This window comes from Dasypus novemcinctus, chromosome 10, assembly GCF_030445035.2.
Source record: "Dasypus novemcinctus isolate mDasNov1 chromosome 10, mDasNov1.1.hap2, whole genome shotgun sequence".
Lineage (NCBI taxonomy): Eukaryota > Metazoa > Chordata > Mammalia > Cingulata > Dasypodidae > Dasypus > Dasypus novemcinctus.
Window position 1 is genome coordinate 117,656,060 of NC_080682.1, and position 26,845 is coordinate 117,682,904.

At 37.8% G+C, this 26,845-nt stretch overlaps 1 protein-coding gene across 36 annotated transcripts in view; it reads right to left on the reverse strand.

The window, feature by feature from the left end:
• Positions 1 to 26,845, reverse strand: part of DLG2 (discs large MAGUK scaffold protein 2) — a 2,400,703-nt gene that overhangs the window by 585,006 nt on the left and 1,788,852 nt on the right. The window lies entirely within an intron of this gene.

Genomic DNA, 26,845 nt, shown 5'->3' on the forward strand with positions numbered 1-26,845 from the left:
GAAGACAAACAATAATACCTGTGATACAATGAGTAGTATGATAAGAGCTACAAGTGTTTTAAGAGAAAGGGAAGAGAAAAAAAATAAGAAAATAATTTGTAAAACATGAAGTTAGGGAAAGTCATACCATACCATCAAAAATAAATTTCCACACTAGTTCCATCTTCCACGAGTTTATATTCTGAGTAGGGACAAGAAAAAATGTACACAGATCTAAGAGGGAAGGGAATCTATATCTATTCAAATAAGAAGTTTTAGGATAACCCATCTGTTATTAAGAGATCACTGTCTTCTTTTGCATAGCCATATCCAATTGTCCGGTCTTAGTTTAGAATTCTTCTGCCCAGAGTGGGAAACAAGCAACTACTACCCAGATTATCTCTCTACTTGATGCTCTTTACCCAGAAAATATTACTCTCAGATATTTTTTAACTGTATGAATAAAACAATCAAAACAAGATTGTTGTTAATTTCTCATTGAACAAGTTATCTTAAAAGATTTCCATTTCTTATACTTCTTAACTATGGTTTCTTACATCTTATTTCATGTTAATGGAAGATATACTTTGCCCAATTGGACCTGATTCTGGGATTCTGAGACCTATAGAATATGCCTAGAAGATTGGAAATGTTAAGATATAAGCCCATCTTCTTAAGACTGTGAGAAGTATGTTCATTTGAATCATGGTAGTTTTTCAGATAATTTAAAATATTTAATTTATTTATAACCTTCCCCCCCTTGTTTACCCTAATTGTCTGCTCTCTGTGCCTCTTTGTTGTGTGCTCTCTGTGTCTGCTCATCTTCTTTTTAGGAGGCACGGGGAACTGAACCTGGGACCTCCCATGTGGGAGGGAGGTGCCCAATCATTCGAGCCACTTCTGTTTCCTGCTTGTTGTGTCTCTCATTGTGTCTCCTTCTTACATCATCTTGTGGCATCAGCTCACTGCATCAGTCTCTCACATCACTTCACTGTCTTGCTTGTCTTATCCAGGAGACACCAGGAACTGAACCCAGGACCTCTCATGTGGTAAACAGACATCCAACAGCATGAGCCACATCCACTTTCCCAGATTTGTAACTTCTCCTGCATTTGTCATGATATTTTTCCATTAGACATACAGAAACAAACAAACACAATCAACAGGTGATGATTCAAGAGGTGAAAGTATGGAGATAGAACCATAAAAATGTTAACTGAAGTTCTTAAATCTCTCATCCTAAAATGAGTATTATGGGTAATTTCTATTAAACTATTTGTACAGTATAATTTTCTTTCTGATATATTCCTCAATTTTGGGATAGTAAAAGAAGAAGGGCTAATTTAACAAGAAAAGGTAAACTGTCCCTTAGTTTTACTGAGGATGAGTTGTTATTTCATTCTTACCAGGGTCAGTAGAGAGCAAATAAAGGGGAAGGTCTTTGAGTGTAAGGCCAAGTTAATTGTGCTGTTCACTTGAACGCTGAAAAATGTAGTTTTTTAAGGTTATGCCCTTTAGAAAATGAAAAGTGAGCTAAATTTGTGAGAAATAATAATGATAGTTGAATTTATTATTTACTATATACCAGGCATATATATATATATAATGGCATCCTCATAAAAAATTGAATGAGACATGTATTGTTATTAGAGTATCTTATAAACAAGAAAACTTAAGATTACAGAGGTTAAATAATTTGCTCCAGGTTAAAGACCTAAAAACCAGTGAGCAATGAACAAGCCTCTGCTCTTAACTATTCTTCTACCTTACCTCTCAGTCTGTGCATTGTGCACCAGTTTGGCAAACATTAAAACATTCTAGAAATATACACCACTCTTATAGTAGCAGCAATGACAATAAGTTTTTAAAAATCATCAGGAAAAAATCTAAACCAAACGTTAGGAAAGTACTAATCTTTCTCACACTGAATATTAACTCACTTTAACCGCAATACATGTTAAATTTTAAATTTATTTAAAGATTTCAAACAATTCATTGATCAATAAATATAATCACTGGCATTTATTTTGTATAATGAAACTGATGACATCTGAATTTCAACAGAACTAAAACTGATGTGCTATGAAAAGACTTAGCGCCTTTCTTTAATATTTTACAAAATGAAGTACACCAACATAACTTGAATGATACTATAAATCAACCAGACCTAAAAGACATATACAGAACACTTCACCACCAACAGCAGAACACACATTCTTCTCCACTGCATATGGATCCTTTTCAGGGATAGACCATATATTCAGTAACAGAACAAAGCCCAGTAAAATTTTAAAATATCAAAATCTCTCACCACAGTAGAATGAAGCTAGTAATCAATAACAGAGGGAGAATTGGAAAATGCACAAATATGTGGAAATTAAACAGTATTCATAAGATGCATATGGAAATTAGGGAATATCTTGAGATGAATGAAAATTAAAGGACAATATACCAAAAATCATGGGATGCAGTAAAAGCAGTGCCGAGTAGGAAATGTATACATCTAAATGCTTACACTAATGAAGAAGAAAGATCTCAAACCAGAGACATAATATTACAACTGCCATACCTAAAAAACGAACAAACTGAACCAAAAGAATTCAGAAAAAGAGAAATAAGGTTTAGAGCAGAGATAAATGAAATAGAGAATAAATATAAAATAAAACAAATCAACAAAATGAAGAGTTCATTCTTTGGAAAAAATCAATTAAATCAATAAACGCTTGGCGAAACCACTGCAGAAAAAGAAGAGAAAGGACACAAATAAATTGGAAATTAAGGGGAGGCATTAATAATGCCCCACAAAAATATGAACTGTATGTCAAAAATTAGATAACCTAAATAAAATGGATAAATCCCTAGAAAAATACAAATTACATACACTGACTCAAAAAGTATAAGATCTCAACAGGCCAATAAGACGTAAAGAGATTAAATCAGTAATCAAAAACATCCCCCAAACAAAAAAAAAAAATCCCAGGTCCAAATGGATTGAATTTTACCAAACATTCCAAGAAGAATTAACACCAATACTGCTCAAACTATTCCAAAAAAATGAAGAGAAGGGGGACACTTCTCAACTCATTTTATGAAGCCAGGAACACCCTCATACCAAAGCCAGATAAAGATAGTACGAGGAAAGAAGTTCACAGATCAACATCCCTTATGAATATAAATGCAAAAAGCCTCAACAAAATACTAGCAAACCAAATCCAACAGCATGTTAAAAGAGTTAAACACCATGATCAAGTGGGATTTATCTCAGATGTGAAAGGATTATTCAACATAAGAAAATCAATTAACATAACACACCACATTAATAGAAAAAACCCCACAAAAAACAGTTGATCATTTCAATCAATGTAGGAAAGGTATTTGACAAAATCCAGCAGCACCTTTTCTTGATGAAAACACTTGGAAAACTAGGAAGAGAAGGAAACTTTCTCAATGTGATAAAGAGCATATATGAAAAACCCCAGAGCTAACATCATACTCAATGATGAAATACTGAAAATTTTCCTGCTAAGATCAGGAAAAAGACAAGAATGCCAACTGTCACCGCTGTTATTGAACATATTCCTAGAAGTTCTAGCCAGACCAATTGGGCAAGAAAAAGAAATAAAACACATACAAATCAGAAAAGAAGATGTAAAACTTTCCTTGTTTTCAGATGACATGATCCTATATATTAAAAATCCCCCCAAATCTATAAGAAAGCTACTAGCTAATGAATGAAGTCAGCAACAGGACCGGGTACAAGATCAACACATGCAAAAATCAGTAGTGTTTCTATACACTAATAATGAACAATCTGAAGAGGAAATTAGGAAAAAATATTCCATTTACAATAGCAACTAAATGAATCAAATATCTAGGAATAAATTTAACCAAGGATGTAAAGGAATTATACATAGAAACTACAAAACATTAATAAAACAAATCAGTGTAGATATAAATAAATGGAAGGATGAACCTTATTCATGGAAGACTAAATATTGCCAAGATGTCAATTCTACCCTAAGTGATTTACAGGTCTAATGCAAGCCCAATAAAAATTCCAACAGACTTCTTTACAGAAATGGAAAAACCAATCACCAAATTTACATGGAAGGTAAGCGCATGTGGCTCAAGCAATTGGGCTTCTGCCTACTACATGAGAAGTCCTGGTTTCAATTCCTGGTGCCCCCTGGAGAAGGCGAGCTGGCACGAAGGGCAGGCACAGCAAGCTTATGCAACAAGATGATGCAAAGAAGAGACACAGAGGAAAGACAATGAGAGACACAACAAACAATGGAGCTGAGGTGGCTCAAGTCATTGAGCGCCTCTCTCCCACATGGGAGGTCCCAGTTTCAGTTCCCAGTGCCTCCTAAGGAGAAGACGAACAGACACAGAAAGCACAAAGCAAATGGACACAGACAGCAGACAGTATCCTCAAACAATGAGGGGGAGGGGGATAAATAAGTAAGTAAATAAATAAATAATGAAATTAAAAAAAATTATATGGAAGAGTAAGGGGCTCTAGACAGCCAAAACCATCATAAAAAAAGAACAAAGCTGGGGACTCACACTTCCTGATTTTTAAACTTACTTCAAAGATATAGTGGTCAAAAGAACAGGGAACTGGCATAAGGACAGAATTACAGACCAAGGGAATCATGGGGAATGGGGAACTAATCCTTAATTGATTCAGAGTTTCTGTTGGGGAAATGGAAAAGTTTTAGTAATGTGTAATGGTGATAGTAACAAAACATTGCAAACATAATTGACACCACTGCATTGCATAGCTATATGTGGTTCAAAGGAGAAATTTTAGGTGATAGATATATTGCTAGAATAAAAGTTAAAATTAACCATAGGATTATATGAAACACTGATCCCTGATGTAAACTATGTATGTAATTAATACTGAACTTATAATAATATTCTCACCAAATGTAACAAAAGTCACCACACTAACGTAAAATGTAAAAAAAAAAAGAGGGCTGGTATATGAGAACTGTATTTTCTGTATGATCTTTCTGCATCTTTCTACCTACAACTTCTCGAATAAAGAGGAAAAATATATAAAAAGATAAGGAGAGGATACTTTCTTCAAAACTTGTAAATAAAGGAAACAATAAAACACAATTTCTAGCTTTTAAATGGATAGTTTATTTGCTTTTTAGGTCTAACAAAATATGTTAACGGTATCTTTTCTAAAAGGTGATCAAATTGTATCTAAGAATAATTTCCCCAACATAGTATTTTAGTTATTATTCTCTGGTCTCTGGCAATTGCAAATACCTTCACATATTCTATACCATTATGCAACATTTGTAAAAGGAGAAATAAAGACCCTGATTTTTGGTAAGAAATACAGAGTAGGAGAAAAGCAAGGAGTCAAGTTCTTCTTAAGTAGCTTTTGGAAAAGCTGGTGAGACTTCTAAGATGACTTACTGAAATCAGTGATTTGTCTGATGACTGTATTTCATGACATTTGTATATCACATGTTCTAAGAACTTTGGTGTATTAAACTTTTATATTGCTACATCACTCTATGAGATAGGCACAATTATTGTCATCCTCATTTTGTTAATAAGGAAACAGAGGCACAAGAGATCAAGTAACATTCCCAAGATTACACAGCTAGAATGTAGGGAGCTAGGATTCACACTCGTAGCTTGAGTCCAGCGCCCACAGTTTTCTACTGGTTTCTAAAGGATGATTAGAAGTTAACAAGGTGAGGCGTTTAGGGATGAGTTCTAGGCACAAAGGACAGCAGATACAAAGGCCTTAAATGAGAGTAAAAGAGAGAGAGTATGGCATTTCAGGGAAAATATTGTACAAGTATATTCAGTATTGTATAGAATCATTTAAAAGTGGTGGGAAGCAGCTGTGGCTCAACTGACTGGGCTCCTGTCTACCATATGGAAGGCCCTGGGTTTGCTTCCCAGGGCCTCCTTGTGGAGGCAAGGTAGCCCATGCTCACAGAGAACTGATTGCCCACACCCATGGAGAGCTGGTACAGCAAGATGATGCAACAAAAGGGAGACAAGCAGACATAGAAGAACGCAGAGTGAATGGCCACTGAGAGGAGACAGAAAGCAAGTAGCAAGGGGAGGGGGATAAATAAATAAAACAAATCTTTAAAAAAAGTGATAGGTACAGAGAGGCTACCTCTCAAATGAATTTTAAGACAGGTATTTTTAAAAGTATATAAATAAGCTTATCTTTTTAAAATATTTTGATTTAATAAAGCATAGTTTTCTGTCCTAACAGTTTACAGAAGATTGTAAACAAAGAAAACAAAAAACAAGGAGGCGGGGCAAGATGGCATCTAAGTGAGTGCACCTCACAGTCCTTCCTGCAAAGAGGCGGCCGAGTGGGGTTGGAGCCTTGCTGGAGCGGGCTGTTTGGGGGTTTGCAAGGCAGGAGGTGTGTGGACGTTGATTTGGAGAGACGGTGACAGAGGTAGCGTTTGCTAAAGGTAGAACTGCAGTTCCAAGTATGGAGGTTGGAGGCTGTGGGGAAGTGGGACCCTTCCCCCTAGGGCTGGCTGCCGCTGTGTTCCCTGAGAACTGTAGGTTGTGCGATGGCATTCCTGGGCCCTGTGATCCCCAGATATGTGGTCCCCAGGTCTGTGTTCCCTAAACCCCCATGGCCTGCGTTCCACAGACGTACATGCCCTGGGTCTGCAATGTCCCAGACTTCCCTTTCCCGTGTCCAGTGCTCCCAGAGGCCCGGGATTGCCCTAGCCCTCTGGTTTTCGACTGACTCTGTGAGAGGAAGGGATTTGGTGGGAGGTGCAGCAGTGGGGTCAGGTGAGTACAAGTGCAATTTTCTGCCCCCCCCCCCTTTCTTTTTTACACTTGGAGGAGCATATTGGCTGGTTGGGGAGAGCCTGGGAAGAGAGGAATGGAGAATCTGGTGAGAAAGCCAGATGCACCTATATACCCTGGGATAGGAAACTTGGCCTGGGAGAAGGTGGAGCCAGAAAATCCACTAGCCCTCATGTAGCACACCTAAGGGAGAGAGACTGTAGGAGGTGCTTTCTGAGCTTCCAACAGCATACTTGGGGTTCCTGGTGAGGTGTGGGTGCTCTTTCTTTGGAAATTAAGAGTCATTGTTTTCTGTGAGGAGCTGATTCAACAAGGACCCACTTGAATCTCCTACCGGACCTCTTAGGCAGCTTTCCTGCTGTCTGGGAGAGAGGGAAGTAAGGAAGGGAGAAAGGGGGAACGTCAGATCCCTAAGCATTTTATTTAACTACAAAGAGGATTTCTTGCTTGAAACTTTGCCAAGTATTTTGTGGTTTGTCTTCTTGTTTTTGCTTCCTCTTTATCCCCTCGAGGCCCTTTTTTATTTCTTTTTTCTTTTTTTCTCTTTTTCTTGCTTACTTCCCCCTCTCTTTTGACACTTTTTTTCCTCTTTCTTTCGCTTCTTTTTTATTCTTTTTACATTAGGTGCTGCAGAGAATGCTTCACATTTGCTGTATTTCCTCATCCTCCATTTCCTCTTTTCTGTGTTCATTGATTTTGGCCACCAACACTATCCCCTTTCCTCTACATCTTTCTATCCTCCATCATTTATTGTTTCTCTTACATTACACCTCTCTTTGTTTGCCCCCCTATTTTTTTGACTTTTTATTTCTAATACCTTTGTTCTGTTTTCTGTCTTATATTTACTCTTTATATTATTGTCCTTTCTTTTCTCTTTCCCTCTCTCTCTTATTGTTATAACTCTACATACCTTACATGAGTCTAATATTCATACTCCTAGATCTCACATGGTTCCTCTGTTAATATGTATTATTGATACTACTATTATTCATTTTCTTTTCTTACTCCTTTTGCTTTCTCTGGCCCTAATATTTTCCCTCAAGTGAACTTAGCCAACAACAAGGAACTAGAATAAGAAGAACAAAGTAACAAAGAAAAGACTTAACATGCATGCAAAAACAACTAAACTCCAAACTAGACAAAGAGCTGAGCAACTGATTAAACCCGTCAAGATAAAATGATGACCAGATAGCAACAAAAAACTACAAACCAAACCAATAATCAGGAAAACATGCCCCAAACCAATGAACAAACTAAAAACCAGGAAGAGGAGAAGAACATAGAACAAGTAATTAAAGCTCTCAAAACATATATTAGGGACCAATTTGATGAAGTGAAGGAAGAGATTAAGAATATGAAGAAAACACTTGGAGAGAATACAGAAGAAATTGCAATCATACACAAAAAGATAATGGATATGATGGTGATGAACAGCACAATTCAAGAAATCAAAAACACAGTCAGCAAATAACAGCAGACTCAAGGGGGTAGAGGAAAGAATTACTGATGTAGAAGACAGTACATCTGAAATCAAACAGATAGTAGAACTGATTGATAAAGAGATAGAAACAATCCAGCAGGGACTTAGGGACCTGAATGACAATGCCAAACATGCAAACATATGCATTATAGGCATCCCAGAAGGAGAAGAGAAGGGAAAGGGGATAGAAGGGGTGTTGGAGGAAATAATGGCTGAAAACTTCCCAAACCTATTGAGGGAGATGGATGTACATGTCCAGGAAGCACAAAGCACCCCAAACAGCATAAATCCCAACAGGCCTACCCCAAGACATATACTTGTCAAATTATCCAATGTTCAAGACAAAGAGAAAATACTAAAAGCAGCAAGAGAAAAGAGAACCATCACATACAAAAGAGGCTCCATAAGATCAAGGGCTGATTTCTCATCTGAAACCATGGAGGCAAGAAGGCAGTGGTATGACAATAGTCAACGTACTAAAAGAAAAATATTTCCAACCAAGAATACTATATCCAGCAAAGTTAGCATTCAAAAATGATGGAGAGTTCAAAATATTCACAGACAAAAGAAACTAAGAGAGTATGCCAACAAGAATCTTGCCCTTCAAGAAATACTAAAGGGAATTCTGCAGGAAGAGAGAAAAAAACAAGAAAGACAGAGTTGGAAGAGAGTGTAAGAGCAACCAAAAATACAAAAACAGAAAAAGAAAATCAAACAAAATATGACAAACACAAATCCAAAGAAAATATGGTTAATATAAGTAATTCCTTGAAAGTAACAACACTGAATGTCAATGCATTAAACTCACTTGTCAAGAACCTCAGACTGGAAGATTGGATAAGGAAATATGACCTGTCTATATGCTGTCTACAAGAACACATCTTAGACCCAGGGATTCAAGGAGGTTGAAAGTGAATGGCTGGAAAACAATCTTACAAGCAAACAATAACCAAAAAAAAAAAAAAGGGCAGGAGTAGCTATATTAATATCAGACAAAATAGACTTTAAATGCAAAACAATTATGAGAGACAAAGATGGACACTACATATAAGTGAAAGGGATAAGCTTTCAAGAAGAAAGAACAATCATAAACATTTATGCTCCTAACAAGGGTGACTCCAAATATGTGTGGCAAACACTGGAAAAACTAAGTGAAGGAATAGATGCCTCTACAATTATAGTGGGGGACTTTAATACACCACTATCAACTTTGGACAGACATGTCAAGACAGGATCAATAAAGAAACAAAGACTTTGAACAATATATTAGAGGAGCTGGACCTAATAGACATATACAGAACATTACACCCAAATACAGTAGCATACACATTCTTCTCAAGTGTACATGGATCATTCTCCAAGATAGATCACATGCTAGGCCACAGAAAAGTCTCAGTGACTTCAGAAAGATTGAAATCATGCAAAATAATTTATCTGACCACAGGGAAATGAAGCTGGAACTCTGCAAGGGCCAGAGACCCAGATTTGGCACCAAGATTTGGAAGTTAAACAACACACTCTTAGAAAAAGAGTGGGTCAAGGAGGAAATCTCAAAAGAAATTAATAACTACCTTGAAACTAATGAAAATGATAACACAACATATCCAAACTTATGGGATGCAGCAAAAGCAGTACTGAGAGGGAAATTTATAGCCATAAATTCAGACATCAAAAAAGAAGAAAGAGCTAAAATTGAAGAACTGCACACTTGGAGGAATTAGTAAAAAAACAACAAACTAACCCCAAAGGAAGAAGAAAGAAAGAAATAACAAAGATCAGAACAGAACTAAATGAAATAGAAAATAAGAAAGCACTTGAAAAAATAAACAAAACCAAGAGTTGGTTCCTGAGAAGATCAATAAAATTGACAAACCCTTAGCTAGACTAACAAAGAAAAAAAGAGGGAAGATGCAAATATGCAAAATAAGAAATGGGAAAAGAGATATCACCACTGACCCCAAAGAAATAAAGACCATCATAACAGGATACTTTGAAAAACTATATTCCAACAAAAATGACAATTTAGAGGAAATGGACAAATTCCTAGAAACACATAAACTGCCTACATTGAAAAAAGAAGTTGATGATCTCAACAAACCAATCACAAGTAAAGAGATACAATCAATCATTAAAAACCTCCCAACTAAGAAGAGCCCTGGGCCAGACGGCTTCACAGATGAATTCTACCAAACATTCCAGAAAGAACTAACACCAATCTTGCTTAAACTCTTCCAAAAAGTTGAAACAGAAGGAACATTGCCTAACTCATTCTGTGCTGCAAACATTACCCTAGTACCAAAGCCAAACAAAGACACCACAAGAAAGGAAAATTACAGACTAATCTCTCTAATGAGCCTAGATGCAAAAATTCTCAAGAAAGTACTTGCTAATCGTATTCAACAATGCATTAAACAAATTATACACCATGACCAAGTGGGATTCATTCCTGGTATGCAAAGATGGTTCAACATAAGAAAATCAATTAATGTAATACACCATAGAAACAGATTGAAGGGGGAAAAATCACATGATCATATCTAAAGATGCAGAAAAAGCATTTGACAAAATACAGCACCCTTTCTTGATAAAAACACTGCAAAAGATAGGAATAGAAGGAAACTTTCTGAACATGATAAAGAGTATATATGAAAGGGAAGCAGACTTGGCCCAGTGGTTAGGGCATCTGTCTACCACATGGGAGGTCCACGGTTCAAACCCCAGGCCTCCTTGACCTGTGTGGAGCTGGCCCATGTGCAGTGCTGATGCGTGCAAGGAGTGCTGTGCCACACAGGAGTGCCCCCACATAGCGGAGCCCCAATGCAAGGAGTGCACTCCATAAGGAAAGCAGCCCAGGGTGAAAGAAAGTGCAGCCTGCCCAGAAATGGCTCTGCACACATGGAGAGCTGACACAACAAATTGATGCAACAAAAAGAAACACAGATTCCCGTGCCGCTGACAAAAACAGAAGCGGATAAAGAAGAACATGCAGCAAATAAACACAGAGAACAGACAACTGGGGCAGGGGAGAGAAATAAAATAAAATAAATAAATCTTTAAAAAAAAGAGTATATGTGAAAAACCCACAGCTATCATTTACAATGGTGAAATCCTAAAATATTTCCCTCTAAGATCAGGAACAAGACAAGGATGCCCACTATCACCCCTTGTGTTTAACATAGTCTTACAAGTACTTGCTTGAGCACTGAGGCAAGGACCAGATATATAAGGCATCCAAATTGGAAAGGAAGAAGTCAAAATTTCACTATTTGCAGATGATATGATCCTATACATAGAAAACCCTGAGAAGTCTACAACAAAGCTTCTAGAACTAATAAATGAGTTCAGTAAAGTTGTAGGTTACAAGATCAATGCACAAAAATCAGTAGCATTTCTGTACACCAATAATGAGCAATCTGAGGAGGAAATCAGGAATCAAACACCATTCACAATAGTAAATAAAAAAATCAACTACCTAGGAATAAATTTAACTAAATATGTAAAAGACTTACACACAGAAAACTACACAACACTGTTCCAGGAAATCAAAGAAGACCTAAATAAATGGAAGAACATTTCCTGTTCAGGGATAGGAAGACTAAATATTATTAAGATGTCTATCCTACCAAAACTGATCTACAGATTCAATGCACTCACAATAAAAATCAACACAGCATTCTTTAATGAACTAGAGAAACTATGAAATATATTTGGAAGGGAATGAGGCCCTGAATAGCCAAAGACATATTGAAAAAGAAAAAGGAAATTGGAGGAATCACACTACCTGACTTCAAAACATACTACAAAGCTACAGTAGTGAAAACGACATGATATTGGCACAAGGACAGACACACTGACCAATGGAACCAAACTGAGAGTTCTGATAAAGATCCTCATATATACAGCATATGGTATTTGACAAGGCCACCAAACCTTCTCAACTGGGAGAGAATGACCTCTTCAACAAATGGTGCCTGGAGAACTGGATATCCATTTGTAAAAGAATGAAAGAGGATTACCAACTCACACCTTATACAAAAATCAACTCAAGATGGATCAAGACCTAAATATAAGAGCCAAAACCATAAAGACCTTGAAAGCAATGTAGGGAAGCATCTACAGGATCTTGTAATAGGAAATGGCTTCATGAACTTCACACCAAAAGCATAAGCAGCAAAAGAACAAATAGATAAATGGGACTTCCTCAAAATTAAAGCCCTCTGTATCTCAAAGGAGTTTGTCAAGAAAGTGAAAAGAGAGCCTACACAATAGGAGAATATATTTGGTAACCATATATTAGAAAGGAGACTTATATCTTGCATATATAAAGAACTCCTATATCTTGAAAACAGAAAGACAAACAGGCCATTTAAAAAATGGGAAAAAGATTTGAACAGACACTTCTCCAAAGAAGATATACAAATGGCTAAAAAACACATGAAAAATGCTCAAAATCACTAGCTATTAGGGAAATGCGAATCAAAACAACAATGAGATACCATCTTACTCCCATAAAACTGGCAGCTATCAAAAAATTGGAAGACAACTGTTGGAGAGGATGTGGAGGAATGGGAACACTCACCCACTGCTGGTGGGAATGCAGAAAGATCCAGTCATTCTGGAAGACAGTTTGGTGGTCTCTCAAAAAACTAGCTATAGATTTGCCATGGGACCCAGCAATTTCACTGCTGGGTATATACCCAGTAGAACCGAAAACAAGGACACAAACTGATATATGCACACCAATGTACATAGCAGCACTATTCACTATTGCCAAAAGTTGGAATCAACCCAAATGCCCATCAACAGATGAATGGATAAATAAATGTGGTATACACATACAATGGGATACCACTCAGCTATAAGAACAAATACAGTACAAATGCATGGGTGATAACATGGATGAATCTTGAGAACCTTATGTTGAATGAAGCAACCCAGGCATTGAAGTACAAATACTACATGACCTCTCTGATATGAAATAAGAAAACCAAGCTGTCTCAGAGAGCTAGAGACTGGATGATAAACTTAAAGGAAGTTGGGGGGTAGAGGAAGGTTGCAAGCTGACACCTATATGGGTGAAATCTATGATAAGCTGGAGGTAAGTATTTGTACAGGGAAGGGATGAAATGGGGGCATAGGGATAACTTTGGGTGGGGCTGTGTTGGCTTGAGGGGGTCTAGGGATGGGAGGATGGGTCAGATGGCCCAAGAAACTGGGGGTAGAGTGGGAGGAACATTTGAACATAAGAGATTGTTAGGCATGTGGTTGAAATTATAATGCAGATAAAACTCTTTAGAAAATATAATAAACAGAGGGTTACCTGTTTAAGATGCTTAAGGGGGGGCATCTGACACAGGACAAGCTTCTAGGGAGTGTGTGAGTGCTCATTTTGTCATAGTGGATTATATCATTGGGTGGAGACCCATACAATGAAGAGTGAAGGTACACCCGCATCCTGGTGAGGACTGATGTTCTCAAACAGAGGGAATTGTATCTCTCGAGAGAATTGGTGGCTCCCAATGGGTTAGGGCAGTCAAGTATGTCAAGCTATCAACATTTTTGCAAGTATCTCTGGATATGGTCCCTCAAGTAATGAAGATTGATTGTCTGGTGGGCCTTGAGGGGAGAGGGAAAGAGGTGTAGAATATATGGAATCAGTGTAACTGTGGGACAATGGAAGTGTTCCATAAGATCATGCAATGATGGATATAGGACATGTTAAATTATATAAAAAATTGTATAAAAGTCTATAGACTAAAATGTAAACTATAATGTAAAACATAAGATAACTAAAAATTTAGAAAATTGCATAGCCTAAAATATAAACCATAATGTAAACCCAAATGGAACCATGTTTGAAAGCTATTGTTTCAATATCTGTGTATCAGCTGCAGCAAATATAATATGAACATGTAAAAAGATCATTGTTGGGGAAGTGACAAAGGGTTTGATGTTGGATACATAGGAGTACCGTATATAGTATATGTGAATTACTGTGATCTAAAACTTATGTGAAGACAGACTTATTAGAAAAAAAAAAAGAAAGGAGGTAGATGCTGAGGAAGAAATGGAAGAAATTGCCTTGCCACTGTACATACAGGGCAACATCTATAGCAGTGATGAAAGGCAAAATATCAAAAACAAAGCTTTTTCATTTTTTCATTGTTTTGATACCCCAATTTATTTTTCCTTTATTTAATTTTTATAAATTACTATGTATTCTATATCTAACCTTTAAACCCATTACTATATTCCATTTTACTATTAATGGAACCTGGCAATACATTGGGCTTCCTTTTTGAAGAAGTTTTGGACTACAAAGAGGTTCAACTATGGCAGGGGAGGAGAACTTGTGTGGGGTGTTATTGGCGGGGGCACATGGTTGGTTCTCCAGGGCATGTATACAGGGTACATAGAAAGTTTTGGATATTTTCATAGTGGTTTCAGTTGGAAATGACTGATGAGAGAGTGCTGAGTTCCTGGCCAGGGGAGCTCTATCACATTCCCCAATGGAACAGCAACAATCCCCCAAGTGCAATGGCAAAGACCAACAAAGATGGATGGTCCAATGATGAGCCCTTGATACTGATGGCTCTGATTATAACCCTGTGTGCCTGAAATATGAACTAGACCTAGAGCTGCAGGGTGCCTAAGAGTTACCTCCTGAGAGCCTCCATGTTGCTCAAATATGGCCACTCTCTAAGCCAAACTCAGCATGTCCCAGTGTGGGACATAACTGCTGGGGATGAGCCTCCATGGCACTGAGGTATTAGTACTAAGCACCAGCTGATGATGTAACTAGAAAAAGACCTTGAATAAAGGAGTCAGCTCAGACTGGCAGAATATCTCAGCCTACATGTAATATCAGGTGTTAAAACTGCTTTTTGACTTTGGATAAAAGGGGGAAATGGAAAGGACAAGTGAGTTTATATGGCTATGAGTCTCCAAAAAGAGTCAGGAGGTCATCAGAGGGGTGATGCTTATGCACGCTTCAGCAGGGTACCAGAGACAGCCAAGGTAGATGGAAACCCAGGTGCTGGTTCTCCTGAGGGCTGCAGAGACCCACAAGATCTATGGTCATGGCAGATGGATTTGGAGTTCAGGGCCATGTCAGTTGGCCCTACTTTGGAGTTTGTGTTCCTGAGTGTGATGGAGTTGGACCCAGATATGACCTTTCTACACACGCCTCTTCCATTCCTTTTACCAGACCTGTGGTTGGCATTTGGGTTGGTGTATACTCAGGAGACCGGAATCTCTGAATTGTCCATGTGATGGCCAGGCCCTGGGCCTTAGCAGACTTGTGGCTCCTACCCTCTGGTTTCTTGGATTTACCCTGGTCAGCTGACAGAGAGGTGAAGAGGATCAACCACCATACCAGGAAGCCAAGAGTGCCTACACCTGCAAGCAGGAGAACTGTATCCATCATCCATGTGGAATCTAAGCCCCTTCTTAACGTAGAGGGGGACTAGACATAAGCATCCCAGGGTCCACAGGATGGAGGAATAGAGTATGGATTAGAGTGGACTTACTGGTGTTCTGCTGGGGAACTATTGTGATTAGTAAGGGAAGAAACTGTAGTAGTGATGTAGAGAGGGTGGCCATGGTGGCTGCTGATGGTAGGGAGATGGAAGACAAGATATGGTGTGAGGGCATTTTCAGGATTTGGAGTTGTCCTGGGTCGTGATGCAGGGATGGATGCTGAACATTGTGTGTCCTGTTGTGGCCCACTGGGTGGACTGGGGAAAAGTGTGGACTACAATGTGGACTACTGTCCATGTGGTGCAGCAGTGCTCCAGAATGTATTCGCCAGGTGCAGTGGATGTGCCACAGTGATGGAAGAGGTTGTTGATGTGGGGTGGGTGGGGTGCGTGGTATTTTTTGTGTCATATTTTTTGAATGTAACATTTAAAAGAAAATAATGAAAAAAAAAGAAAACAAAAAACAAGTATTAATTCATAGAAGATTCTAAAGTCATGTTATAAATAAATAAATTTCCAGTTAGCACTGGAAAGTTTCATTATTAAATTTTTATCTGAAAATCTATTTCTTTTTCTATTTTCTAATTATTCTAAGGTTGAACATTTGAAAAATGTCCTGAAAATGTTTATAAATCAATACTTTGAATAAAGAGAGCTGGAAAACCCATGCAGATCTTTCCATTTCATTTATTCTAAAAGAGATCTGTTAGGTCTTTTAGAATATTGTCAATGGAATAACTCCCACAGCCCTTCATGGCCCAGTACTTTGTATGAAGATTACACTTTCCATCAGAATACCACTCAACCACTGAGCTACACCTGCTCTCCAACAATTAATATTTATTTAGTTCTTACTACGTTCTAAGGCACTGTTCTAAGCACTTTACATATTATCCTTCAATCATTTAAAAATGCCATCCCATTGATTAATAGTCTCTAATGTTTTTAGGTAAGCCATATTTCTTATCATTGTTTCCTATATGTGATGTGTTTGTTTTGACTGTTTTATTACTTTGTCTTTGATTTTCTGCAGTTTGACTAATTTGTACAGTGATTGGTTGTTCTTATGGTCTGCTTTTTTGTTTGTATTTATTCTGTTTGGAGTTCAATGAGATTCTTGGATCTGAAGATTAATGATTTTAATTAAATTTGGAAAAATTTCAGTCTGTATTTTTCCATTTTTTCTACTTATTATGTCTCCCTTCTCCTTTCAGGATTCTAGTTGCATATATGATAATTTGCTTGATATTGTCTTATAAATCATTGGGATCTGTTTATTTCCCTTCAGTATGCTTTTTCCCTTTTTGTTTCAATTTGGGATGTTTATTGCCTTTAAGTTCATTGATTCCTTTTTTCTGCAGTATAATTTACTATTATCACTATACAATGAATTTTTAAATTTTGGGTACTGTAATGTTTCAGTTTAGGATTCCCACTTGGTTCTTCTTTAATGTTTCCGTATAGTGTCAGAAATTCCCATCACCACCATTACATTTATCTATAGAGTCTTAGCCATATTTTTTATAATTGTTTTCAAATACTTGTCTGCTAATTCCAAATATAGGCCATCTGTGAGTCTGCTTATATTGACTTTTTCTCTTGATTACAGGTCACATTTTCTTGCTTCTTCAGTCACCTAGTTATTTTTTATTGTAATGTGGACATTGTAAGTATTACATGGTAGAGATGTGGCTTTTGTTATCTTCTTCTAAGGAAGTTGTAGTTCATTGCAGTAGATGATTGGTGGATCACCCTGATCCTATGGACACTTTTTTTTAGACTTCTTTTTTGTCCTTAGTCCAAGAAAATTGCTTTTAGTACCAGATTATGGTACTTAAACTTGGGCTTTCCCAAATTTCAGTGGAAGGTGTTTGCTAAGCCCATACACCTTAGCCAGGCTTAAACTCCAAAGTCTGTTTTCCAGCAGCAGATGACTACTGCAATCTCTGCTTAGTTCTTTCAGCTGTCCAGTTGTCATATCTGTAGGTTTCCTTGGAAGTTCTCCCTGAACACTGGCAATTTAGGAGTCAGTGGATATTTAGGGAAAGTTTATAGGTAGATTTTGTGGTTCCCTTTTTTCTGGAATCTCCCCTCTGAATTTCTATTTACTCTTACAGACCCAAATTCTAATCCCTAACTCTTTAGTCTCCTAAAAGTGCCTCTCTACGCTTGAGCAGGGGATAAAAATGCACATTAAATGTTGGACACAAATTTGGTCTCCTGCTTTTTGTCATTCCCTGTGCTTTCAAACAGTAAAAAAATATTTATTCCATCATTTATAATTTTTTATCAGTGTGAGGATTAACTATATACAAGTTATTGTGTCATTACTGAAAGCAAAATTCCATATTCTCTCATTTAATTCTCACAATGACTATGTGCTAGATAGTATTATTATTCCCCAAAGAGGAATATCATAATAATTTTCATCATCTTCTTCACCATTTATCACAGACATACATACCATAAACAAAACAAAGCATAATGATCTTGCTTGCAGCTAGCATTGCATACTGTCCTACAACAAAATAAATGTTTTTATTGATTTATATATGCCTAGTACCATCTAGGCTACCTTAAGCTGCTGATGCAAAGGACCAGAAATGGGTTGGCTTTTATAAAGGGGATTTACTTGGGTTCAGTTTCAAGGCTTTGAAAAGTCCAAACCAAGGCACCATAAGAAGTGCTTTCAAAGTCAGCTGCTGTTGATCCTGTTGTCCAGGCACATGGCAAAGCAAGATGGCTGCCAATAACTGCTGAGGTTTCAGCCTTCACCTCTGGGCTCACCATCTCTTGGAGCCCATCTCCTAGAGCTTAGCTGTGAGTAATCAGGCATAGGCCTTGATCTTTCCAGGCCTCCTCTATCAGTTTTGGCTGCTCTGTGGGCCCAGCCTCTTGGGGGCTTTGTGCTTAAGCAATCCTCTAGTTCTAGCTGACATGGCAGGATAAAAATGATGGCTTCCTTTTCATGTGTCTGTCTGTCTGTGTCTCCATTATTATCAGAACTGAGTCATGTCTTGTTGACATAGTCCAATCAATAACCCTAAAGCAACTTATCAAGGAATGAAATCAAAGGGTACAACATCATAGGAATAGATTAGTTTAAAAACATACTCTTTCTCTTTTTGAGATTCACAAAATAATTTCAAACTGCCACAATGTATATTAATTAATTTAATCCTTATAGTAACTATAAGGTTGTAGGTATTGTTATCTTCATTTTATAAATAAGGAAATTGACTATGTTACTACCAAAGTTCACACAAGTTTTTAAATGAAAGAAGAACTAGCAAATAGCTTAAGCAAAAGAATTGTGCCCTCAGCTCTTTTATGCACACCAAAGTACAGGGCAAAGCAAATACAATAACATATATAATAGGTAATTACAACATTGTTGAATTATGATAAGAATCAATCTACTTCTAGTTCCATAGCAAAAGTTTACAAATGTCAATATCACACAATATACCAAAATATCTTCAAAAGAACTGAAAAAAAACTCTTCCTCTCTTTTTCCTAGTCCACCCATTTCATGGGTGATGCTCCCTGAGCCTAAGTAACATTATTAATTTCCCACTGACCTTTATACATATCTAGTCTCTTTTTTTAAGGATTGTTCTCCCTGGAGGAAAATACTATTTGCTGGGTAGAAAAAAGTCTCCTCAGATTATAGGTATTATATTATGTACTTCCCATTATTTCTGGTGACCACAACAGGGAATGAGCATTAGTGAGTAGTCACCTATACTAGCAAATGAGAGTTAAAAACGAGAAATTTTATATGCATTGGCTAGATGATCTGAAAATGCAAATATATCATAAAAAATGGGGGAAAAGAAAGATACTATATGCAAGAAGTTTTTAAAAGTATTTTACATAATCATGATTGGTTGTAATAGATTGTTACTGTTATTCTGATAGTGTTGTATGTTTAATGTGGGATAAAGTAAAGGACTACTTATGGGAATTCCATCATCCTTTATTTTCTTGAGAATCAGGATTCCTGGTATAGAAGATAGGATGTACTAATGAAGCATCAAAAAGGTTAAGTAAAAACCCTGTCGTCCTGCATATGAGTTGGAAATATCAGTATGAACTCACACAGTATTTTACCTATAGATTAGATGTAGATACATAGACATAGGTAAAAGTTTAGGTATAGTATAGATATAGGCACAGGAATGGGCAGAGACATAAACACAGGCATAGACCTAGATGAAAATATGGCTATTTCCTATCTTTTGTCCATTGAAAGGTTTAAAAACAATGACGAACCCAATAACAATGAATATTCCTAGCACCCACGTTATGTTCACACTATTTTCTATTAAAGAAAACCAGGACTTCTTGAAGAAGTGACTAATTTAATGTCTGAGGCAGGAAATATACAAGATGAGTCTAGAAAATATTGATATACCAGATCATGAGGAAATTATCAAAGACAACTAAAGTCATATGGTCAACTTGATGAGGTTCCTATTGGTCTAAGGTGGCACAGTTTGAGTTTCAGTAAGGCTAAAAATTTAATGGATTAAAACCCATCAAATAAGTTCTGACTAGTCATATTTTTAGGATGACAGGGAACCAGTCTATTATCTTGAAAACTTGGTAAGTAATAGGATAGACTCGAATATTTACTCTGCTTTTCCTATAGGAACTCTACTAATATATAAACAAATAATAGACAAGGGGAAGGGGCCACGGATAAAATTAGCCCAGGTGATAAATAAAAACACATTTGATAGAATATCATCATTTGCAAATGCCACGAAATAATAGATTTAAGAATTGCTCACCAATGGCATTAACATCAAAAAAATGAAAAACAGATATTGCCTACAGATAACCATCACCTCCAGTCTTGCCAAACGGACCACACATGAGCCTGCCTATGCCTCTGGGCTCAATTGTCAATTTGTGTGAAACACAGAGGAGGGAGAGAGAAAGGTTGAACTGTATCTTGAGTTTACAATCAGAGATGTCTTGGAAACTCACCAGGTCAAATGGCCTGGGTTTTTCACAGATAAACTATAAGGGAAATAAAGTGATGAAGTAGGATCCTATTGATTAAAAGATATTTAAAACATATGCCAAGCTAAAGAAATTGGACAAGATTAAAATACAGTGTCTAGGGATGCATTAAACATAAAGAAGTGCATGACAAAACCATAAAGGTATATAAGGAAGTAATCACTTAGTAAGTCAGATTAGGAGTTACTTTTGGAATGAGAGAGGAAGCTGTGATTGCAATGACACACAGAAAAGTTTCTGGTGGCTGGCAAAGTTCTATTCTTGCTCTAGGATGTTTGCCTTATAATAATTATATAAAGATAAGTAACGAAGCTATACATTTCTTGCATGCTTTTCTGTATTGGTGTTTCGTTTCATAACAAATTGATAAAAACACACTCACAATATACTGTTCATTATTCTCTATGTGTGCATCTGTATATAGAGATCATGTGTTAGTAATCTTGGGGGACAAAGGTCTTTGAAAAGCTGGCTTTAGTTTGAACTGGTTGCATTAGGGAAATTCAAAATTTCTATTAGGCCAATGATAGCTTTATTATTTGCAAAAATTCCCTTATAGACTTTTAGTTCTGTTCAAAGTAGACCCCCACGTCTGCCCTAGTTGGGGGACTGTTAACCAAAGCCAGAGCTACAGGTTTCTATACAATGAGAGAAATACTGGCATGTTTTCTGGATAGGTGCAGAAAGAAAAGATGTAAGGAGGCTTTTTCTGAGAAGGGAAAGAGCAGGCTGAAGCATAGGGTGGCAAATCCTGAACCACAGGGAAAGGCACCGGAGAAAAACTCCTTGTGGCAGAACAGTTGAGGCACTGCGCAGCGGTGGCCACGAGAAAATCCTCAGAAGTGCCGAGCAGAGCTGGCCGGTTGGGGGCTGGAACTCTCATTATGAGGTTAAAGGGAGGGGTGAACCCAGAAGGCAGAGCACGTGGTGACATTAGGGCACAAATCTAGATGCATATTAAGGATGGTATGTGTTTGGGTCTTATTTATATTTAATAATATATGTATTTATACAGAGAAGGAATATACCTGTAATAAGTGTATTAGTTAAACATACAGTGAACTGGTTTCTATTCATAAACTTGGACGTAAGTAAATATGTACATAGAATATGAATATATATGCATATATATCTTTGAGTGTGAGAAAGAGTAGTCTTCGGTCAGTGGCTTCTATCCCTCACAGCTGGAAGGAAACTACACAAAGTCACTGTCAAGGACAGGCACCAAGGAAAGCAGTTTTATTTTTAATGTTTCGAAGTCACAAGAATTATTTACCCAACTGTACTACTTGGCTTTTTTCTTTTTTTCCTTTTGGGTATTTGTCTTTCAAGCCTTGTGGCAAGGGCATTTGTATTGCTCTCTCCACAGCCTCTTGACAATAACCTCTCCTGCTCTGCTCTTTCTCGGCAGCTTCTCCACATGCAAAGACCGTAGATTGTAACCACTGCCATTAAATGATGGTGTGGGCAGCCCTGTTGGTTACACCATTTTCAAAGCCATGAAAGGGCTAGAGTTAATTACAGGGGCAATTATAAGTTTGCTTCTTACTAGAGCTACGGTTTCAAGTGCCCCGATGCCAGGAGCGCTGGGCCTTTGCACTTTCTTCCTAAGTCAGGCCATGGGAAGCTTGGTATACTGAACCAACAAATGGGCACTGTGAGCCAGCTGGCAAACAGAAAGATGGACCATGAGAAATGAACACTTAATTCTGGAGGACAAACAATAAGAGTTGCCACTTGTGGAGGGTCTACTATTTGCCAGGTATCTAAACACTAGGCTCTTTACACATGCTATTTTCTTACTTAGACTGGGAAACCACCCTTTGACCTTGATATTATTATGATTCTCAACTTACAGAAAAAGTAGCTGAGACGCAGAGAATTTCTGTGTCCATGGACATCTACTAATAAGAATTCTATCCAGGAATTGAACCAGTTCTGATAGCTCAGGCTGTACTCTCTCTAATCTGCCATGCTGACAAAGATAAAAATGATACAATCTATTACGGGATATAAGTATTTTCTCCCCAAGAGTTCATGTTTCAACCTATTCTTGACATAAGAGCTGACCCTGGTTGTGCTGCCGTAGTTGTGAAGAGCAAACGCTGACAGGTCTTGGAATTCCAAGTCAGGTTTGCCCGCGGCTGCGAACAGGAGGAGATGAGGAAGCCTGTCTACGACAGCACCTATAGGTGGCACCCAGGCAGAGAAGACACTGCCCTCCACATACTGCAGCTTGGACATCCGGTAACGTCCGTTTGGGGGAGTAACTTAAAAATAGAGGTGAAAATTAGTTTTTACTATCAATATGCAATTTCACTTTCTTCTCAGTCTTATTTGCACTTAGAATATACACAACCACTTCTTACTGAACACATCAAAGAAGAGGCAACCTTGAATGCAGGCAAAACTTCAGGCTGAATATATTTTCACGTTTCACCACCATTATCTCCAGGAATGTTCCTCTGCCAGATTCAGGTATTTGTCAGAAACAGCCAAACTCACAGACAAATCTTGTTAAAAATAGCCAGGGGGAAGCGGCTGTGCCTCAATCAGCTGGGCTCCCGTCTACATTATGGGAGGCCCTGGGTTCACGTCCCGGGGCCTCCTTGTGAAGGCAGGCTGGCCTGTGTGCTGCGGAGAGCTGGTGTGGCAAGATGACCCAACAAAGGGAGATACGCAGATACAGAAAAAACGAGCAGTGAATGGACACAGAGAAGAGATAGCAAAGAAAGGAACAAGCCGCAAGGGGGGAATAAATAAATAAATACATCTTAAAAAAATAAAAAAGTAGCTAGGGCTTCCTTTTCTCTGATACTAGGCCACCAAAATAAAAGAAGCAAAACCCCCAGTGGTCAACACTTGCATTATTCAGCAACAGAATTAAGCCCATGTTCATGAGAGATTTGGAGAGACAAAAACAGCATCATAAAACACACCCAAACTCAACAACACTTAGTCTTTTTGATGTTAACTCCTGCAAAATGTGCTGCATAAGCAGAACCACAGGAAAAAAATGATTGTACACAAAAGCATTTGAAATATAAAGGGGTCCTCTGTGACAGAAACAAAAGCCCCTGTGGGCCAGGAAAATAAAGGAATTTAGATGCTCTAGAAGAGGGAAAACCTTTCCTTCATTCTTTTCTCCAAAGAAACAAAGAATGTAAGTCAAGCAGAAATCATCTGGTGTTATCTTTTGACCCGTGAGCAAATGCAGAAGTATGTTTTCAGCATTGAAATGATAGTCCTTGTTGAAATAATGCTTTAGAAAGTAAAAAAGTAGACTAACAAGTTGAAGAGAAAAGGACAGCAGAAACATGTTTTGGGTGGGCAAGATGTGGGTGAGAGGTAGACTACCCAGCATGTATTCTAAAAAGACAACTAGGAGTTAAAGATATTTTATTGGACAGGCAGTTTTTCAAAGGTGCTGGCCAAAAGTTAATGGATATTCCCAAGGGGAATAAATAATCCCTTACTTTTGGTTGGGTCAATGCAAAGAAAAATGAAGAGAAAATTGATGATGTGGAAGCAAGTGCTATTATTTAAAAAGGCAACTTCTTCATCTTTAAAATGAAGTTGTTTTGGAATTAAAGATAATGGATGTAAGCAATGGGCATACAATAAAAATCATGGTTTGTCTTTGTCTCTGTCTTTCCTTAGGCAGCTACAATTAAACTTGGAGACCTTCATGGTTTTGCAGAGTAGCATAAATACTAAAGATCAAGGAGTTACTCTATCACTATTAAAAATATAAGAGTCTTGGGAAGTGGATGTGGCTCAGGTGACTGTGCTCCTGCCTACCACATGGGAGATTCCTGGTGCCTTCTAAAGAAGACAGCAAGCTGGTGTGATGGGCAGGCATGGAGAGGTGACCCAGAGATACAAGAAGAAAAATCATAATGAGAGACACAACAAAGCAGGGAGCAGAGGTTCTGTTGCCTCCTAAAGAAGACAGCGAGCTGATGTGACAGATGAGGCAAGCTGATGCAACAAGAGATGTGAGGAGAAAACATAATGAGAGACACAACAAAGCAGGGAGCAGAGGTGGCTCAAGTGATTAGGCACCTCCCTCCCACATCAAATGTTCTGGGTTTGGCTTCCAGTGCCTCCTAAAGAGACAAGGAAGTTGAACAGACATAGCAAATGCAAACAACAAAGGGGTGGGGAGAAATAAATAAAAAATAAATCTTTAAAAATAAAGGAGAGTCTCCTGAAAACTAAGTTAAAATGTTTTAACATGCCAGACCTCTAGGAGAAAGGATGGTTTCCTAACAGCTACTTCCTGAATATTTCTCCAAAGGATATTAACTGTTAATATCACCATATTCAAAGGTACACCAAATCTTTATGTTCTTATTTAGTAATAACAAAAATAAAGGCAAACATTGAGCAATAATTGCTTTATTTAGCCATCACAGGAAAACTATAATAAAAGCAGATTTTATTATTTCTATTTTATTAAGGAGAAAACTGAGGTTTAGTAACAGTTAAGGTGTTCAGTTATGTTCACACAATTAATAGGTAAAAAAGCCAGGATTAAAACCAGGTCTACCTGCCTCTGTAGCCTGTGCTTCCAACTACTACGTAACAATGCATGGTTTTCTACAAAGGGCAGAAGACTCATGACTGAAGACATGAAAAACAGCTATATTCCTAACTCTCTTATATGCTAAAAATGTCGAACCCTCTGAACAATGGTTAAAAACATAAGCAAAATACATCTAATTAACAACACATTTTTCTTATTCCTTGCAGTCTCAGACTAATGGGGTAAGAAATTTAATCAAAAAATAATTCCTCTAATAAGAATATGGGCTTTGGATTCTAACAGACTTCCGTTCAAATCCCCAATTTCACTATTTATTATATCTGTGAAATGAACTTGGGGATGTTGCTTAATCTTTGTGAGGCCTCAATTTTCGCATCTGTAAATAGGGAATAAAAGGGTTGTTAGTATAATTCCAGGCATTAAAAGCTCAATAATGGTGTTTTGTATCTGTAGAACTATCAAGCTATTATTACGCTCATTGTTATTATATTTTCACTCTAATTTTCTTCAGGCCCTCAGGCTTGGTGTGCATCACTCTTCAGATCAACTGGAGATGGGTACGGAGAGGATATAATCAGAAATTAGGGTCTGAGAAAGTCCCGAGTCTTCAGGGATAGCAACTGCATGTGCAAAGGTATTGGAGATGGTGGGAAAGGATTCCTATTCAAAATTAACCATGGACCCCAAGGGAGAGGAGAGCAGGTGGTGGCCTCCTCCCTGCTCCAATTAGAAACCTTGGCTTTTGATTGACATTAAGGTTTGACTGAAGAGTTATTAGAAGAAAAAAAAAAAACAGAGGTTCTATTCCTACAATAAATTTTTTTTTTAATGATTTATTTATTTATTTCTTCCTCCTCCCTCCATTGTCTGCTCTCTGTAACCACTCGCTGTGTGTTCTTCTGTGTCTGCTTGTATTCTCATTAGGTGGCACTGGGAACTGATCCTGGGACCTTCCAGAGTGGGAGAGAGGGGATCATTCTCTTGTGCCACCTCAGCTCCCTGGTCTGCTTTATTGTCTCTCCTCTGTGTCTCTTTTTGTTGCGTCATCTTGCTGTGTCAGCTCTCCATATGGGCCAGCACTCTGCGTGGGCCAGCTCACCACATGGGCCAGCTCGCCTTCACCAGGAGGCCCTGGGTGTCAAACCGTGGACCTCCTATATGGTAGACAGGAGCCCAATTGCTTGAGCCACATCTTCTTCCCTACAATAAAGTTTTGATAACTACTAATCCATATTTGATTAGTGCACACATACTGCTTACTTAGGACATGCACCATACCTGTGTTCCTCTCTCTTTGGATTGTTCTTTCTCTCTTCTTTTTCTTTTTTTTTTTAATGAATTTCAGGGTATGGTCCTTTTTTTTCCCAAAGATTTATTTTATTTATTTCTCTCCCCTTCTCCCCCTGGTTGTCTGTTCTCTGTGTCCATTTGCTGCATGTTCTTCTTTTTGTCCGCTTCTGTTGTCAGTGGCACAGGAATCTGTGTTTCTTTTTGTTGCATCATCTTGCT